Here is a 17918-nt window from a genome sequence, read left to right as displayed (position 1 = left end):
ACAGCATGCAAAGTTATAAGCATTGGGTGTTTATATAGTGATGACATCTTCTGCAGTCATCTTCTGCAAAAATTAGAGACACCCCTTATTTAAAAGCAGTCCAACAGTGATGTAGAGTGACATGTTAGTTGCTTTTATAAGGAATGCTCAGCTTTGGACGACACAGTTATCAAAGAAGTTAATGTCAAAAATGGGTAAGACAAAAGATTTAAGTGACTTAGAACGAGGGATGATTGTCAGTGCAAGAAGAGCTGGTGCTAGCATATCGGAAACAATGACTCTTTAAGGACAACATAACAACATGACAAATTATAGCTGAATTGAATGCAGGTGCATCACAAAACATATCCCAATGCACAACAAGATGGACTTTGCAAAGGACAGGCATTAGCAGCAGGAGACCATCAAGAGTGCTCGATCTGTCTCAAATTGGATTGAGGAACATCAATCCGAGTTTAACCTCCTGAGCGATAATCCCCCCCCCCTCCCCGACCCCTTGCGCAGCCTGGCCAATCAGTGCCAGGCAGCGCTGAGGGGTGGATCGGGTCTCCCTCTGACGTCACGACGTCCAAGACGTCGGTGACGTCATCCCGCCCCGTCGCCATGGCGACCGGGGAAACCCAGCAGGAAATCCCGTTCTGAACGGGATTTCCTGCTTACTCTGATCGCCGAAGGCGATCGGAGTGGGTGGCGGGATGCCGCTGCGCTGCGGCTATCATGTAGCGAGCCCTGGGCTCGCTACATGATTTAAAAAATAAAAAAAATTTAAAAAATAGTGCTGCACCACCTCCTGGGCGATATAATTGTATCGCCCAGAGGGTTAACCTGCTTCCATTGCCAGCTCAGTCCCCTGACCTCAATCCTATTAGGCAGTTGTGGGACGAAGTTGAAATATCACTTCAAAGCTTGGAAATGCATCAATCCAATCTGACTCAACTTACAGCTGCCATTACATCAGCATATGCCAACATTCCTCAGTAACGGTATTAGCATCATGTTGAGTCCATGTCAAGAAGAATATTGGCTGTGATCAGAGCTAAAGGTGGGCCCACTCGTTAATAGAGGGTATACCTAATTTTTTGACCACTCAATATATATGTATATACTGTATATTGCTTATCAAAGAAGAGGGAATCCTCTAAATCCTGTAGAGGCTTCCCACATCCACCTGGCCACCACTGTTGCTGTGTGCATAGTACCACAAGTAATACATGTCATTTACACATGTGCGCTTGCAGAATTTTACAACTTCAGTCTTGGGTTTGTCTGCTGTGTCTTTCCATACAACTAACTGGATAATTCTTATTGTGTGGATGACATTTCCCTGCTGTGCAGAGAAGGAAGGTCTCTGCATTATTACATTTTCTGTATAATACACTTATCAGTGGAGATAATGTAATTCTGCCCACCATAACTTCCTATGATGCTGTGCATTTTTCATTGGAAAAGGAGATTAACCTCTGCTCTACAATTCCAAACGACAATTAATGGCAACTTCATTTTGTAACCCGGTTACATTTTAATGTGTCTAATTTATTATTATTATTTAGTATTTATATAGCGTCGACATCTTCCGCACCGCTGTACAGAGTATATTGTCTCGTCACTTAACTGTCCCTCAGAGGGGCTCACAATCTAATCCCTACATCTACGTCTAACATCTGTGTTTCAAATGTCATTTTCTCAACTACACCAAGTCATGTTTTCAGTTATTTCCTTAATTTTGCATAAAGGTATACAGTCCTGGTAAAACTGAAAGTTGCTTTGAGTTCATGTCAGGCACTAAACATTTCTAAAGGCATATTTTAGGATATGTATAAATGGAAGCAGTGACACATACATCCCTACAGGGAGCCCATACATACCTACAGGGAGCCCATACATACTACAGGGAGCCAATACATACCTACAGGGAACCCATACATACTACAGGGAGCCAATGCATACTACATGGAGCCAATGCATACTACAGGGAGCCAATACATATCTACAGTGAACCAATACATACTACAGGGAGCCAATGCATACTACATGGAGCCAATGCATACTACAGGGAGCCAATACATATCTACAGTGAACCAATACATACTACAGGGAGCCAATACATATATACAGGGAACAAATACATACCACAGGGAGCCAATACATACTACAGGGAGCCAATGCATACTACAGGGAGCCAATACATACTACAAGGAGCCAATACATCCCACAGAGAGCCAATACATACCACAGAGAGCCAATACATACTACAGGGTGCTAGACTGTCAGTACATACCTACAGGGGAGCCAGTACATACCTACAGGGTGCTAGACTGCCAGTACATACCTACAGGGAGCCAGTACATACCTACAGGGTGCTAGACTGCCAGTACATACCTACAGGGAGCCAGTACATACCTACAGGGTGCTAGACTGCCAGTACATACCTACAGGAAGCCAGTACATACCTACAGGGTGCTAGACTGCCAGTACATACCTACAGGGAGCCAGTACATACCTACAGGGTGCTAGACTGCCAGTACATACCTACAGGGAGCCAGTACATACCTACAGGGTGCTAGACTGCCAGTACATACCTACAGGAAGCCAGTAAAACAGTCTGTCTGTTGGTTGAGCTGGCCATATATCTTACTGTATGGGCACCTTTATAGACAGGATACAGTATATCTAATATAGTCTTAAACCTTCATGGGGAGATTGAGGTTTGACAGATTGTTGCTACATTAGTAATGTGTCACAACTACATCATTGATTGGAAGTAATATGGTGTTGCTTTGGTACTGGCACCTGCTTGTCATCAGCCAATAGACTGGGTGCCAGTGTTTGGCTAATAAGTGACATAGGATTGGGTAATTGAGGTAAGATGAGATAAGGTGAGTATCAGTGTTATCGGGTAGAGTTAGGCAACAGAGTGGGGAAGATGTGCTTTCAATGTTAGGGTCAGAAAGGTTACGTTTAGATATTGAAGCACCGCAAAGGTGGATCAGCGCATCACCAGGCCACCTCCGAATGGCCACCAATCAGACCTGATCCCCCCCCAAGAAACTACAAACGCAGCATGAAACCAAACAGAAGCTCTGCATAAACATCAATAAGCAATGCTATTAAATTGGAGCAGCTGACCAAAGTTACTTACATTAGTACATGGCGAGGAATGGAACAGCAATACTTAAAAACAGATTGCATCCTTATGACTACCTGCTTGAGAGTGCAAGCCCCACTAGTGGGATAAAATACACACCCAGCATTCAAATAAAATGCACCTGTCTACCATTGGAGGATGTTGGTTTCCGTAATAGCTTGCATGCAACTTATTAAGTACTCGTCCCTCCCACTGCGAAGAAGTCATCCCCATGGGAGGGGCCCTAACACTAACAAATACTAAATTATGCATATGCATAGCCTGGGTGCGCTACCAAGTAAAAATTCAAAATTGCGCAAAGGTGGATCAGAGCATCACCAGGCCGCCTCCGAATGGCCGCCAATCAGAGGTGCGCTGAGCCCCCCCAAGAAACTACAAACGCACCTTGAAACCGAACAGAAGCTCTGCATAAACATCAATAAGCAATGTTCTTAAATGGGAGCAGCGGACCAAAGTTACTTACATTTGTACATGGCGAGGAAAGGAACAGCGCTACTTAAAAACAGATTACATCCTTATGACCAGTGGTGCTCGGATACCTCTTTTCAAAATCCGGATTGGATCCGGGTCCGGATACCCAGATATCAGAGTTCAAAATTTTCCAATCCGAATCGGATATCCGACCCTAGTGTCCGGGGTATCCGGCCGGATTCGCATATCTGGATAGAAAAAACGGAAGTGGCCTTTAAATTGCTTTAAAAACGTTTTCTTAGGGTAAATGAGGCATGTAGCATCATTATTTTGTAAAGGGGAACACTAATTGATGATGTCGTGACTTTAAATACCCCCGCCCCCCCAAAAAACAAATGGCTGTCAATTTACATCAGGCCTAGGCTCCAGACAGCGGTCGTGCAGCCCACATTGTGTCCAAAGTCCAACCTCACAACTGGGACATGGCAATTTTCAGCCTTGACACCTCCAAACAAATTACGCAGCAATTGTGTTTTGGGTTAAATATAGGTGGTATCAGCACAGCAGCAGTGGCCTGTGGCACCTTGGCGGTGGGAGTAGCAAAGGCAGCAGGAGCAGGGCAATGCAGCAGCAGGTGTAACGTCTGCCTGGAGCATGCCGTGGACGTGGCACTTGCCACTTTTTTGGGGGGGATTTAAAGTCCCCACATCATCAATTAGTGTTCCCCTTTACAAAATAATGATGCTACATGCCTCGTTTACCCTGAAAAAAAGTTGTTAAAGCAATTTAAAGGCCACTTCCGGTTTTTCTATCCAGATATCAGAATCCGGCCGGATACTAGGGTCGGATATCCGATTCGGATTGGAAAACTCTGAACTCGGTTATCCGACCCGGATTGGATATCTGGGTATCCGGACCCAGATCCAATCCGGATTTTTCAAAGAGGTATCCGAGCACCACTGGTCATAAGGATACAATCTGTTTTTAAGTAGCGCTGTTCCTTTCCTCGCGATATACAAATGTAAGTAACTTTGGTCAGCTGCTCCCATTTAAAGGGAAGGTTTAGGGACTATCCGAAAAAAAATAAAAATCCCCATCCACTTACCTGGGGCTTCCTCCAGCCCGTGGCAGGCAGGAGGTGCCCTCGGCGCCGCTCCGCAGGCTCCCGGTGGTCTCCGGTGGCGCGCCCGACCTGGCCAGGCCGGCGGCCAGGTTGGGCTTCTTCTGCGCTCCAAAATGCGCCTCATGGCGGTGCGCTGACGTCATCGGACGTCCTCCGGGCTGTACTGCGCAGGCTCAGAACTACTGAGCCTGCGCAGTACAGCCCATGGGACGTCCGATGACGTCAGCGCATTTTGGAGTGCAGAAGAAGCCCGACCTGGCCGCCGGCCTGGCCAGGTCGGGCGCGCCACCGGAGACCACCGGGAGCCTGCAGAGCGGCGCCGAGGGCACCTCCTGCCTGTCACGGGCTGGAGGAAGCCCCAGGTAAGTGGATAGGGATTTTTATTTTTTTCGGATAGTCCCTGAACCTTCCCTTTAAGAACATTGCTTATTGATGTTTATGCAGAGCTTCGGTTTGGTTTCAAGGTGCGTTAGTAGTTTCTTGGGGGGGCTCAGTGCACCTCTGATTGGTGGCCATTCGTAGGCGGCCTGGTGATGCGCTGATCCACCTTTGCGCAATTTTGAATTTTTACTTGGTAGCGCACCCAGGCTATGCATATGCATAATTTAGTATTAGTTAGTGTTAGGGCCCCTCCCATGCGGATGACTTCTTCACAGTGGGAGGGACGAGTACTTAACCTCCTTGGCGGTAATCCCGAGCTGAGCTGGGGTATGCCGCCGGAGGTCGATTTTCATTCTGCAAAAAGCAGCACACGCAGCCGGCACTTTGCCAGCCGCGTGTGCTGCCCGATCGCCGCCGCGTGCAGCGGCGAAAGAGGGTCCCCCCAGCCGCCCGAGCCCAGCGCAGCCGGAACAAACAGTTCCGGCCGGCGCTAGGGGCTGGATCGGGCGGCTCTGACGTCAGGACGTCGACTGACGTCCATGACGTCACTCCGCTCGTCGCCATGGCGACGAGGAAAGCGAAACAAGATAGGCCGCTCATTGCGGCCTATCTTGTTACTTTCGATCGCCAGAGGCGATCGAAAGTACGGTTCAGGAGCACCCTCTAGTGGGCTTTCATGCAGCCAACTTTCAGTTGGCTGCATGAAATATTTTTTTTTTAATTTAAAAAAAACCCTCCCGCAGCCTCCCTGGCAAAATAAATAAACCGCCAGGGAGGTTAATAAGTTGCATGCAAGCTATTACGGAAACCAACATCCTCCAATGGTAGACAGGTGCATTTTATTTGAATGCTGGGTGTGTATTTTATCTCACTAGTGGGGCTTGTACTCTCAAGCAGGTAGTCATAAGGATGCAATCTGTTTTTAAGTAGCGCTGTTCCTTTCCTCGCCATAGTTATTAAAGCAGCGCTATGGCATGGGTACAAAAATCATCAGACTCCAACTCTTCAGTTTATGAAAACACCAACTATGAGTACCCAAAACTGCTCAGACTTCTCGACTCTGACTCCAAAGCCCTTGCGGGCCTATGGAGTGTGTATAAAAATCATCCAACTCCAACTCAGACTCCTCAGTTTATGAAACCACTGACTGTCTTCAGGAACCAACAACTGCTCCAACTCCTTGACACCGACTCCACTGCATTTTCAGGGCTATGGAGTGGGTACAAAAATTATCCAACTCCTCCTCAGTTTATTAAACCCCTTATTCGGACTCCAGGTACCCAAAAATTGCTGACTCCACAGCCCTGTTAGGAAGGCTGCAGGCAATAACATCATGTGAGTGAAGTAAAGGTTAGTCAGAGTTGTCATTAATTGTGTAAATTGAAGTTAAGTATGAGGAAGGTGGCTTTGCGCAGAAAAGAGAAGTTAGAGTTAGATGTTGGAAAGGAACAGATCATTACCATAACCTGATTTAGCAGATTTAGAAATCCATTAGATTATTTTTGGAATCAGCAAATAGTTATGAGTACAGCAATACGCAGATTAGCAATATACTGAACACAGGGTTTGGACATCAATTCATCAAAGGCTGTTCGATGAAGGAAAAAAAAAAAAAAAAAGACGGGAAAATACTGTATTTGGTATTTTAGACCTTTTTTTGCTAATTCATCAAGATTTTCACAGGTGCGGTAGAAGTTGGGTAATTTACCCAAGCCCATTGACAAAAACCTGTTCGTAACAGCAGAAGAGTGGTCTCTGTTGTTACAAGCTATTCTGTGCAGTGAGGGCATTACAATAGGAAGAGGTATCCCAACATCCCTTTAGATGTAAATGTTTGCTATACTGCCTCTGCTCCCTCTGAATCTGTCTATTAGTCTTTCTTAACATTTTATTTAATTGGCACAGCTTAGAACTTCCAGGAGACATTTACACAAGCCAGGTTTAGGTAATTTCCCCACTAGTTCCTCTGCATCTTCAAACAGGAACCCAAGGGGTTAAACAGGCCGCAGGGGAAGCCTGTTTTGTTTTGATCTCTCTGCTAAGGGGCGGTAGAAAAGCTGGAGCCTCCCGACAAACCTGCGGGTCCTGTCAAAATCCGATCATCGGGACTTGCAGGAGACAGGGGCTGTTTCTACTGGCTCTGCTCCTGTCAGTCATAGGTAATCCATTTCTGCTTCTGTGAGTCCCAGCACTGTTTTCAACAGAGAAGATCTGCCGGAAATGATCGAACATGATTCTGTGTTTTACTGCATGCTGTAAACTTCATGAACTGACATTTACGGACATGTATTGAGGTGTTTACTGCACAAATCGGTAATTTACCTTACTGCTCGGTAATTTCAGCTTTCCACGTGATAACAGACTTGATGAATTAGTTATTTTCCTAAGTGCTCGGTAAAGTCAGCTGTTTTCAGCATTACCAAATGCGGTAACGCTTGATGAATTGATGCCTTGGTCTGGGATTATAGTGAGAAAAGTGTAATTTCTTACAATACAGTATTCCCAAATAGTTTCTAAATAATAAGTTACTAGCAAAACAAGGGGAGGAAAAATGCCCTTTATTGCATAACCAAAATAAATACCGTATATTTTCCAAGATTTAGTAGTGTCTATTTGTTTTATTTAGGCTGCTCTTGACTTTTAGCCCTGGAAATGATTGTGTTGAGCCTGTTGGACAATGTAACAAGAGCAGCTGTTTGTAAAAGGACTTCCTGCAAGACATATTTAGACATTTCTAAACAGTTCTAAAATGATCAGTATGACTGGAATGGCATGTGAAGAAACACCTAGACCAACATAGAAGTAACCAGTCTGTCTTGAAATGAAATGAGTAATAGACAAACCTCTGCATGCCAGTTACAACACAAAATTAGACTACTGGTAAAGATCATTTCTACGTTTAGCCTTATTAAATGTTTATCTAGATTGTCCCTTGAAACAGGTGTTGGTCATGTATTTCTATTGTAGACCTGACACAGGAGTTTCATAAAAAGTCACAAAAATATTAATGTTGAGGGGGAAAATGGGAGGGGCACAACTATATACATTACTTCCACTGTCTATATCCAGATTTATTATAGAGGTTTCTAAATATACCACAGGGTATTCAGACATATGTATACATCGTCAATTTGTTTCTTACATTGAGATTCAAAGTTAGTTAATAGATGTAGCAGATGGTACAAGGCCTTTATAACCTCAGCAGCAAACTCCAAATCTTTTTTGGGGGGTTCCCAGGGAAAATCTCTTCAGCTTAACTTGGGACTTTTCTTGGGCCTCCGACCATCAGCTCCAATGTGAGCCAAACTAGAGGCAATGCTTATGAGATGCTCAAACTACCAACTCGCTTCTCTCAGTGTAATGCTGAGTACACACGGGCTGCAACTGTCGCCGCAACCACGTGGCATGCGCGTGTTGCGGCGACAGGTCCCCCGTGGCCAATCGCCGGCAACAGCTGTCGCCGCAACTTCGCCGCAACTGTCGCTAGTCTGCGGACTAACGACAGCAACCCACTTACCATGGACGGAGCTTACATCGGGGGGAGGAACCTTTGGCGACAGCTTCCGCCGCATCTCTGTCCCTCTGTGCGCCGTGTGTATGGCTGCTGCACAGAGGGACCTGGCGACGAGCTGTCGCTGCTTTCTTTTTTTTTTTTTTGCTCTCTTGCTACATTTGTGCCTCGTGTGTACAAGGCTTAAGAGAAGTGGAGCTTCTCCTCAGATCACATAGTCTTACTCAGAGATACTGTGAAGAAAATTAATTTTAGCTCATGATGATGCATGAGGATGGAGAGATAGATTGGCTAGTAGATCACAAGCTCTTTCCAGGAACTCCTCTTAAACTTTACTGTCACCAATTATTACCATACCACTAGCAATGCTGATCCACTGTTCTGCTTCCTTTATTGGGCACTCCTGAACACTCCCCATGTGTGCAATAAACTCCTTCCATTAGACAGCCTCTCTTGAAAGAAGCAGCCCACAGCATTCAGCGTCATCACCGTGGTCCCAGCCACCCAGCAATTTCACTCTTGGAAGAATACTAATCAAGTGCATACTAATTCAATTCACGGTTGAGGCCCAAATAACTATATTAGCACAAATACTTTAACTATATCAGTACTGGACAACCAATCATCCATAGCTAGCGCCTTGATATCCTGTCTACAAATATCTTCCTAAACAAGACGAGGGTTCTTGTTTAGGAGCTTCTTTTGCTCCGTTTTCTCTCTGCTGGCTGCTTGGGGGGTAGAAAAGTTAGACTTGCAGGAAAAGCTTGCGGGTCCTATCAAAATGCATCATCAGGACTTTCAGGAGACAGGGGCTGTTTCTATTGAATTCTGCTTCTGTCAGTCATAGGTAGTCGTCTCTACTTCTGAGTTCTGTGAGTCCTTCACTGATTTTGACAGAGGAGAACTGCCGGTAATGGAACTGTGTTTTACAGCATGATGCAACCTTGATGAATTGACATTTACTGCCATTTGTTGAGGTATTTACCGGGTATTTACCGCACAAGTCAGTAATGTACCTCGCTGCTCGATAATTTCAGCTTTCCATGCGGAAACAGCCTTGATGAATTGACACTTTCCTAAGTGCTCGGTAAAACCAGCTGTAACCAGCGATAAAACATAGGAGAAAAGTAAATTATGGCTCATTTTACCCTGGGAGAAATGTACTTCTTATTTGTATGTGTTTTAAATTTTTAGATTTTCACGACAGTTCCTCTTTAAGAAACCCTATTAAGACAGACAGACATATATAGGACAGACAAATAATGACCAGTGATTATAAACCTGTATATCTGCTGTCATTAGAGGTTAAAGCCCACTTGGGACACAGCTCAATTACCTGTTCCCTTTCTGGCAACCTTTAACCTTTTTAATTATTTATCTGTATTAATATTTAATATGTATGGATCTCTTGAAGTTGATATATATTATTATGTGTTCTTAGACCAGCGTGAAAGGGAAAATAAGGTTTTCACATTTATTTTATCTATTTTGTCAATTTAATTTTTTGTGAACATTTTCATAGTTTAACTATTCACTGCACAGCTATACAAAAAGAGAAGAGAAAGAGAGAGGAAAAAAAAGGAGAAATCTCTGTATGTTTCCCTAACATTATTTATAACTGACTTCTTTGAATGTTTTTAACGTGGACCTGAACTCAGAATTCCTCTCTGGTCTAAAAGATACACAACAGCATAATAACCTTTAAACAAAAAACATGTATTTGTTGCAGCTGATACAAATCCTAAAATAAATTTGCACTGTTTTTACTTCCTGATTCATGGAAGCAGACATATTGTTTAGAGCCTGTGCTTTCAAATGGGCGTATCTGCGATAGGCAGTCATGTGACACAGGGGAGGATCAAGTTACAACTTGAGATTAGACACAAATGAGGGAGAATTAGACAGCCTAAACTCTCTAAATACATACAGGGTGATTTCTCTATGTTTTCCTTCGGTACTGTGGAAGAATTCAGGTCCACTTTAAGCCCAGCTTCTTCTAATGGTTGTTGCCCAGGCAGCATTCATCTCCTGCATGTAATTCTGGGTTGCATTTTCTGTTTCTTGATGTGCCTATACAGTGTTCTCCCCAGAATTGTTTCCAGCCGTGTGGCATGAAAAAGAAGCCGTGTGGTATGAAAAAGTAACCGGGTGGGGCGAGATGAGAGAATGCAGGGCTGGCGCGTCTCTGCACAACTCTGCTTATAACAGAAAAGGAGATGAGCCAATGACAGCCGGGTGCTCACCAAAACTAGCTGGGTGGAGCACCTGGCTAAAAGAGCCTGGGGAGAACACTGCTCTAAGTTTAACATTATGCTGGTGTAATCTTTCCATTTGTTCCTTTTTTTCCAAATATGTATACTAGGAGTGGTTGTATCCATCTGTACACCATAAGCTTTTTAGCGGTTGCGGTAAGTAAGAATATAAACCTTTGTGATTTCAGGCTCTTGATTCTACTATTCTTGCCAAAAAGTGCAAAGTGTTCTCCAGGCTCCATCTTGTCCTCTAGCCCTACAGATTTCCTTATAAATTCACAAATCTTTACCCGAAATGGATATATGAATTTGCACTTCCAAAATCTACATCTCAAACAATACTTTATGGTGCTTTTTCCCTTGTATTTAAATTGTATTTAATAACGAAAGCATTGTGTACAAACTGGGCATACATATAAATAATATAGGTAAAGAAACACCACAGGGTCCCAAGCAGACATATATAAATTCAGCACAGTAAAGGTAATGAGGGCCGACCTGGGTACCACACAATCCAAGATAATAAGAAGAGCATATAAAAGAGAAAGAAGAGAAAACAGGAAAGAAAGGAAAGAAGAGTAAAAAAGAAGAAGAGAAGATGATGGTGCCAGCCACCAGAGTCATCCAAAAACCAGCTGGCCCTTCCATTTCAAACAACCTAATGCAAGTAAGGTTGAACCCCACAATTTATCAAACATATGCAACCTATCTTGAATGATAGCAGCTAAACGCAAAATGTTATATATGTGCTGTCACTTTTTTATTTATAGGCCAGTTTTACACTGTGTACCGGCGGTAGTGGTGCGATGCAATCAGATAATTGCATCGCACCGCATCGCTAAAATTAACCTTCTGGGATTTCCAAATTAATATACGGTAATTCTCTTTCTGGCCGAAAGCCAAGCAGGGAGTGAGCCTCTCTACTGCTCACTTCCTGTGACGGAAGAACAAATTGTGCGGAAGTGTATTGCAAAAATACACTTCCGCGCATGTGTGCCGCAAAGCCAAAATTGTTTTGGAAAGATGTGTCGCCATAGACTTACACGATTTCTGGTCTGCCGCATGTTGTTGCCTCAAGTGACCATTGTGAGAGTTTTATAAAGAGTTAGCTGATAAGGTGTGTTGTTTAAAGAACACGTCCGAGGGGTAAAAAAAACCCAAGATCTATTTACCTGGGGCTTCCTCCAGCCCCTGGCAGCCTATCTGTCCCTCGCCGCAGCTCCGGTTTCCCAGGATCCCCTCCGTTGCCAGGGCGGCATCTTCTGCGCTCATGTGACCTGGAGCGTTCTGCGCAGGACTACTGCGCCTGTGCAGAATACTCCCGGCCGCACGCTTGCTCAGGCGCAGAAGATGCCGACCTAGCGAGCATTTGCAATGGAGAGGACCCTGGGGCAGTGGAGGTGTAGCAAGGGAAAGGTCAGCTGCCAGGGGCTGGAGGAAGCCGCGGGTAAGTAGATTTTTTTTTGTTCCTCAGATGTGTCCTTTAAGCACCACAAAGTCTAACAATGCCATAACGATCTATCTATATATTTATCTAGACACAAACGTTACCTAGTTCAGAACTAAGTAGACTGAAATATAGAAATAAAACTTTATATCTTTACATCATTGTTTTCAATAACTTATTAGTATACATACGACTTGACATATGTGCAAAACTGTGTCTGGTGCCAGATCTAGGCACAGTATGTTTAGCATCTGATCCCAGGAATTAGCAAACAAATGAATGCTCTGCCCACATCATCACTGGACTAGAGATACAGCTGTAAAGTTGCCTATTTATTAGCTACACCTGGCACCAAACTTTCCAAGGACAGCGTTGGGGAAGGCATTTTTTAAAACACCGATGAGAGGCATTAAGTCTGGCATTTTCATATGTGAAATTTCAACTCAAGAGTAAAAATTCTCTTTAAGCAAAATCTGGCTGCACTACAAGCAGTCATTCCCTGACTTCAATAAAAGTTTTGAATCAGGATGATACCATTTATTGGCCAACTTTAAAAAAAAATGGGAGTAAACTTGACTATTCCGCCTTCATCTGACTCGAATCCTGTATGCTGACAAATTCTTAGAACACACAGCTATATACATGCAACATCAAAAGGAGAAGCCTGAATAGCCGAAAGCTTACTCTTATTTTTTCAAGTTAGCCAATAAATGGTATCATCCTGATTCAAAACGTCTTGCTTTAATTGACGGCTAAGACGGCACAATACCCTACTCCTAATGATTTAAAGCAAGCCTGATGCAAAAATAAACTTATGAGATAATACATTGTATGTGTAGTACAGCTAATAAATGGAACATTAGTAGCAAACAAAATAGTCTCATTGTTTTCCAGTACAGGCAGAGTTAAAGTTCAGTTGTTATCTGTGCAAAAGAGCTTCTATGAGCTCCTTGACCCAGCTTGGGTGGAAGACAGCCTTATTTTCTGATGTCCTTAAAGTGTACCAGAGACATCTGAAACAGAAGATTTGATACTTACCTGGGGCTTCCTCCAGCCCCATCAGCACGTGCGAGTCCCTTGCCGTCCTTCTACGGTCTGCCGTTCAGCCCCCGTAACTGTCTCAGTCCCGTCAGTCGTGGTCCTTCAGCGAATGTGTGGACCTTGGCGATCAGCTCCAGTAACTGGCACAGTCATCTCAGTAGTGGTCATCTGCACATGTGCGGACCTTGGCGATCATCCCCGGTAACTGGCTCAGTCGCCTCAGTATTGGTCTTCTGCGCAAGACCACGACTGAGCCAGTTACCGGGGCTGACTGCGGCTAAATGGCAGACTGCAGGAGGATGGTGGGGGACTCACACGTCCTTATGGAGCTGGAGGAAGCCCCGGGTAAGAATCAAATCTTCTGTTTCAGATGGCTCTGGTTTCCTTTAAACAACCAAGAAACCGTGAGAGACAGGATGAGATAAGGTTTTACTGCAGGTAAAATCAAAGGGTCATTAACTCTGCTCTGTTTCATAGTTTAAGGCTTGGTTCTCACTTGTGCTGGAGCGGCGGGAGCGGACAGTGTCATGTCTGCTCCGATGGTCTGGCTGCAGCCCAGAACAGATGCGTTACCCCTATAGGCTATATGGAAGAATGCATCTGCCTGCCCGAGATTATCGCAGACTGCACAGAAGTGGGGTCTACTTACAGCCACAGATGCGTTGCAGCGTGACAAGCGAGAACGGCTCCCATGTATACAACAGAAGCAGGTCAATCAATGAGCAGAGAACGCATAAAAAAAAATGTCCATTCTCCACGCTAATGGTATCAGAGCCTCAAATAGTGTGTGTGGTTGGGAAACTGCAAAAGCTATATAACAGAAAATAAAAATAAGAGACTCATCTTTGCTACTAATGCTCTATTAGTTATCCATACTACACATACAATTCATAAGTTTTTTCACCTCAGGTTTGCTTTATATATCAAATCCTTTCTCTGAGGCAGTGACTCAGTAACTGACTCTAGTATACAGCATAAGAGATGGAGAGCGGTTCCTTCCTTCTCATTCACATTTTGGTTTGTAACATAACGGAATTATACTGTGAGCTAATCTGAGGGATAGTTAGTGGCAGGACTGTTCTCTGTTCCGGACTACAGAAGATGTCAGCACTGTATAAATACATATTAATAATGATCATTAAATATGTAATGCAAAGAGAGGGTGGTTGAGAGTCATATAACACAAGGCAATTCCCCTGCTGAGAAACTGTGTGGCATGGGCTTTCCTCTTTCTTAATAATGATTCAAACTGACTAAATTAGTACTATTTCGCTGCTCTGTAGGTAACTGGCATATGTGGAGGGTAGGGCTTCCCCAATGCAGTATACAGGAAATAGCTGACACCTGCTGGACGAGCCCAGCAGAAACTGGTGCACACACAGGGCTATAGAGTCTGCTGCTGACACAACTTTATTCCATAAACACATTTACAGCTTTTTGCTCTGTATCAGATGCCAAAATGACACTCAAAATGTGAGAGAAGCTGTTTAACGCCATTAAAAAGTAAACTTGTAGGCATAATCACCGCTTACCTTTTTTCTTTAAAGGATACCCGAACTGAAATGTGACATAATGAGATAGACATGTGTATGTACAGTGCCTAGCATACAAATAACTATGCTGTGTTCCTTTTTTTCTTTCTCTCCCTGAAAGAGATAAATATAAGGTATGCAAGTGGCTGACTCAGTTCTGACTCAGACAGGAAGTGACTACAGTGTGACCCTCACTGATAAGAAATTCTAACTATAAAACACTTTTCTAGCAGAAAATGGCTTCTGAGAGCAAGAAAGAGGTAAAAAAAGGGGAATTTCTTATCAGTGAGGGTCACACTGTAGTCACTTCCTGTCTGAGTCAGGACTGAGCCAGCCACTTACATACCTGATATTTAACTCTTTCAGGCAGAGAAAGAAAAAAAGGAACACAGCATAGTTATTTGTGTGCTAGGCACTGTACATACACATGTCTATCTCATTATGTCACATTTCAGTTCGGGTATCCTTTAAAGAGACTCCGTAACAAAAATTGCATCCTGTTTTTTATCATCCTACAAGTTCCAAAAGCTATTCTAATGTGTTCTGGCTTACTGCAGCACTTTCTGCTATCACAGTCTCTGTAATAAATCAATGTATCTTTCCCCTGTCAGACTTGTCGGCCTGTGTCTGGAAGGCTGCCAAGTTCTTCAGTGTTGTGGTTCTGCTATGAACTCCCCCTTCCAGGCCCCTCTATGCACACTGCCTGTGTGCTATTTAGATTAGAGCAGCTTCTCTCTGCTCTATTATCTTTTACAAGCTGGATAAATTGTCCTCTGAGCTGGCTGGGCTTTCACATACTGAAGAATTACAGACAAGGGCAAAGCTGTTTGCAGGAAGAAACGAGCAGCCTGAAACTTCAGTACATGAGAACAGGGGGAAAGAAAAACACAAATGATCTCTTGAGATTCAAAAGGAAGGCTGTATACAGCCTGCTTGTGTATGGATGTATTTTCTATATGTGGACATACTGTACATCAACCTACTTCCTGTTTTGGTGGCCATTTTGTTTGTTTATAAACAAACTTTTTAAAACTGTTTTTAACCACTTTTAATGCGGCGAGGAGCGGTGAAATTGTGACAGAGGGTAATAGGAGATGTCCCCTAACGCACTTGTAGGTTTACTTTTGTGCGATTTTAACAATACAGATTCTCTTTAAGACATTGCTGGTTACTTAGAGGTCACCACTAACCCAAGGATTCAGTACTTAGGGAATTACTTAAAAACGAGCATGCAAGTCAGAACCTCAGACTTTTCAGGGAACACAGACCCATAAAGGACCCCAGGCAGAGCAATGAATTAAGTACCCACCTGCCTCCAGAAAAAGGAATTTAGTAGCCATGTGCCTTCAGATAAAGAAATTAAAGGGACCCCGAGGTGAGAGGGATATGGAGGCTGTCATGTTTATTTCCTTTTAAATAATGCACATTGCCTGGCTGTCCTGCTGATCATCAGCCTATAATACTTTAAGACAGACTTGTGAGTGCCTTGTGAGTTCTTGCTTGTTATAGTGGTAGTTACTGGCGCAGTGTAATGTGGGTGATGATATTGGGGGGATGGTTGTGGGTGCAGGGAGGTCACTGTTGATGCTGATGGGGATGGCAGACGTGCCGCTAGGGGAGGGAGAGATCACTGTGGGTGCTGGGGAAGGGGAGGTTACTGTGGGTGCTGGGGAAGGGGAGGTCACTGTGGGTACTGGGGAGGTAGAGGTCACTGTGGGTGCTGGGGGAGGTAGAGGTCACTGTGGGTGCTGGGGGAGGTAGAGGTCACTGTGAGTGCTGAAAGAAGGGGAAGCCACTGTAGGTTCTGGCAGAGGGTGAGGCCACAGTGGATGCTGGGGGAGGTAGAGGCTAGTGTGGATGCGGGGGGAGGTAGAGGCTAGTGTGGATGCGGGAGGAAGGGGATGTCACTGTGGGTGCTTGGTGAGGGAGTGGTCATTGTGTGTGTGCTGGGGAGGTAGAGGTCAGAGTGTGTGAGGAGGTAGAGGTCAGAGTGTGTGCTTGGGGAAAGGAAAGTCACTGTGGGTTCTGGGGGAGGTAGAGGTCAGTATGGGTGCTGGCGATGGGAGAGGTCACTGTAGGTTCTGCTGGGGGAAGGAGAGGTCCATGTGGGTGCTGCTGGGGACAGGAGGGGTGCTGCTAGGGTAGGAAAAGGTCACGGTGTGTGCTAGGTGAAAGGAAGAGGTCCCTCGGTGTGTGCTGGGGGAGGGAGAAGTCACAGTGGGTGCAGCTGTTAGGGAGACATCATCTTACTTGCATCCAAACAGAGAAAAAGATGGTTATTGACACTGCAGTGACTGGTAGCGTGGGGTGGCAGGTGGCTAAAGCTCTAATCATCAGGTGTGATAATAGCGTCCAGCATGCTCTGCGGCATGTGGAGAAAGGGAGAGAAAGCGGCACGACTGAAAACTGCTTTATTGTGAAATGCTACACTAAATCCTACCTAATAAGAGACAAGTGATCCTGCGTACACTGTCTCTGTGTAGCTGGGTCCGTGCTTTCAGCTACTGAGCATGTGCGCAGCACGGACCCAGACAGCCATTGGACAGGTGCGCGCGTGCGACGGGTGCACGCGTGCGTGTGGCGGTTGTGCGCGCTGTCAGCAAACTGACCTAGAGCCCGTTTTTAAACGGGCTTGGGTCTACTAGTACATTAATAAACAAGAATAGGCATCAAGGTAACATATATTGATGGTGGAGGAAGGTAGAGTGGCGGTGGGTGCTGGGCTACAACAGCAACAGCGGGTGCTGTTGTAGCATTTCACAATAAAGTAGTTTTCAGCAGTGCCAGTTTCTCTTCCTCTCTCCTCATACCATCTTACTTGCTTCCACACAGCTGACTTAACAGCCACATTAGGATTCCTGTTCAGAGGCTCTTCACACCAAAGTGTACCAGGTCAGGATGGAGCTTCCTTAAAGATACTCTGAAGCGAGAATAAATCTCGCTTCAGAGCTCATAGTTAGCAGGGGCACGTGTGCCCCTGCTAAACCGCCGCAATAGCGCCGCTAAAAGGGGGTCCCTTGACCCCCAAACCTCCCACTGCGACACTTGGTCGCAGACTTGGTCGCTCCTGGAGGC

General features: G+C 44.7%; 1 protein-coding gene across 1 annotated transcript in view; it reads right to left on the bottom strand.

The window, feature by feature from the left end:
- The window catches only part of SLC44A3 (solute carrier family 44 member 3), a 128052-nt gene that overhangs the window by 46700 nt on the left and 63434 nt on the right, over window positions 1-17918 (bottom strand). The gene's annotated exons all lie outside the window — the stretch shown is intronic.

Source organism: Hyperolius riggenbachi, chromosome 6 (genome assembly GCF_040937935.1).
Source record: "Hyperolius riggenbachi isolate aHypRig1 chromosome 6, aHypRig1.pri, whole genome shotgun sequence".
In the NCBI taxonomy this organism is placed as follows: Eukaryota; Metazoa; Chordata; class Amphibia; order Anura; family Hyperoliidae; genus Hyperolius; species Hyperolius riggenbachi.
The sequence above is the reverse complement of the archived record's forward strand: the minus strand, read 5'-3'. Positions and strand labels throughout refer to the sequence as shown.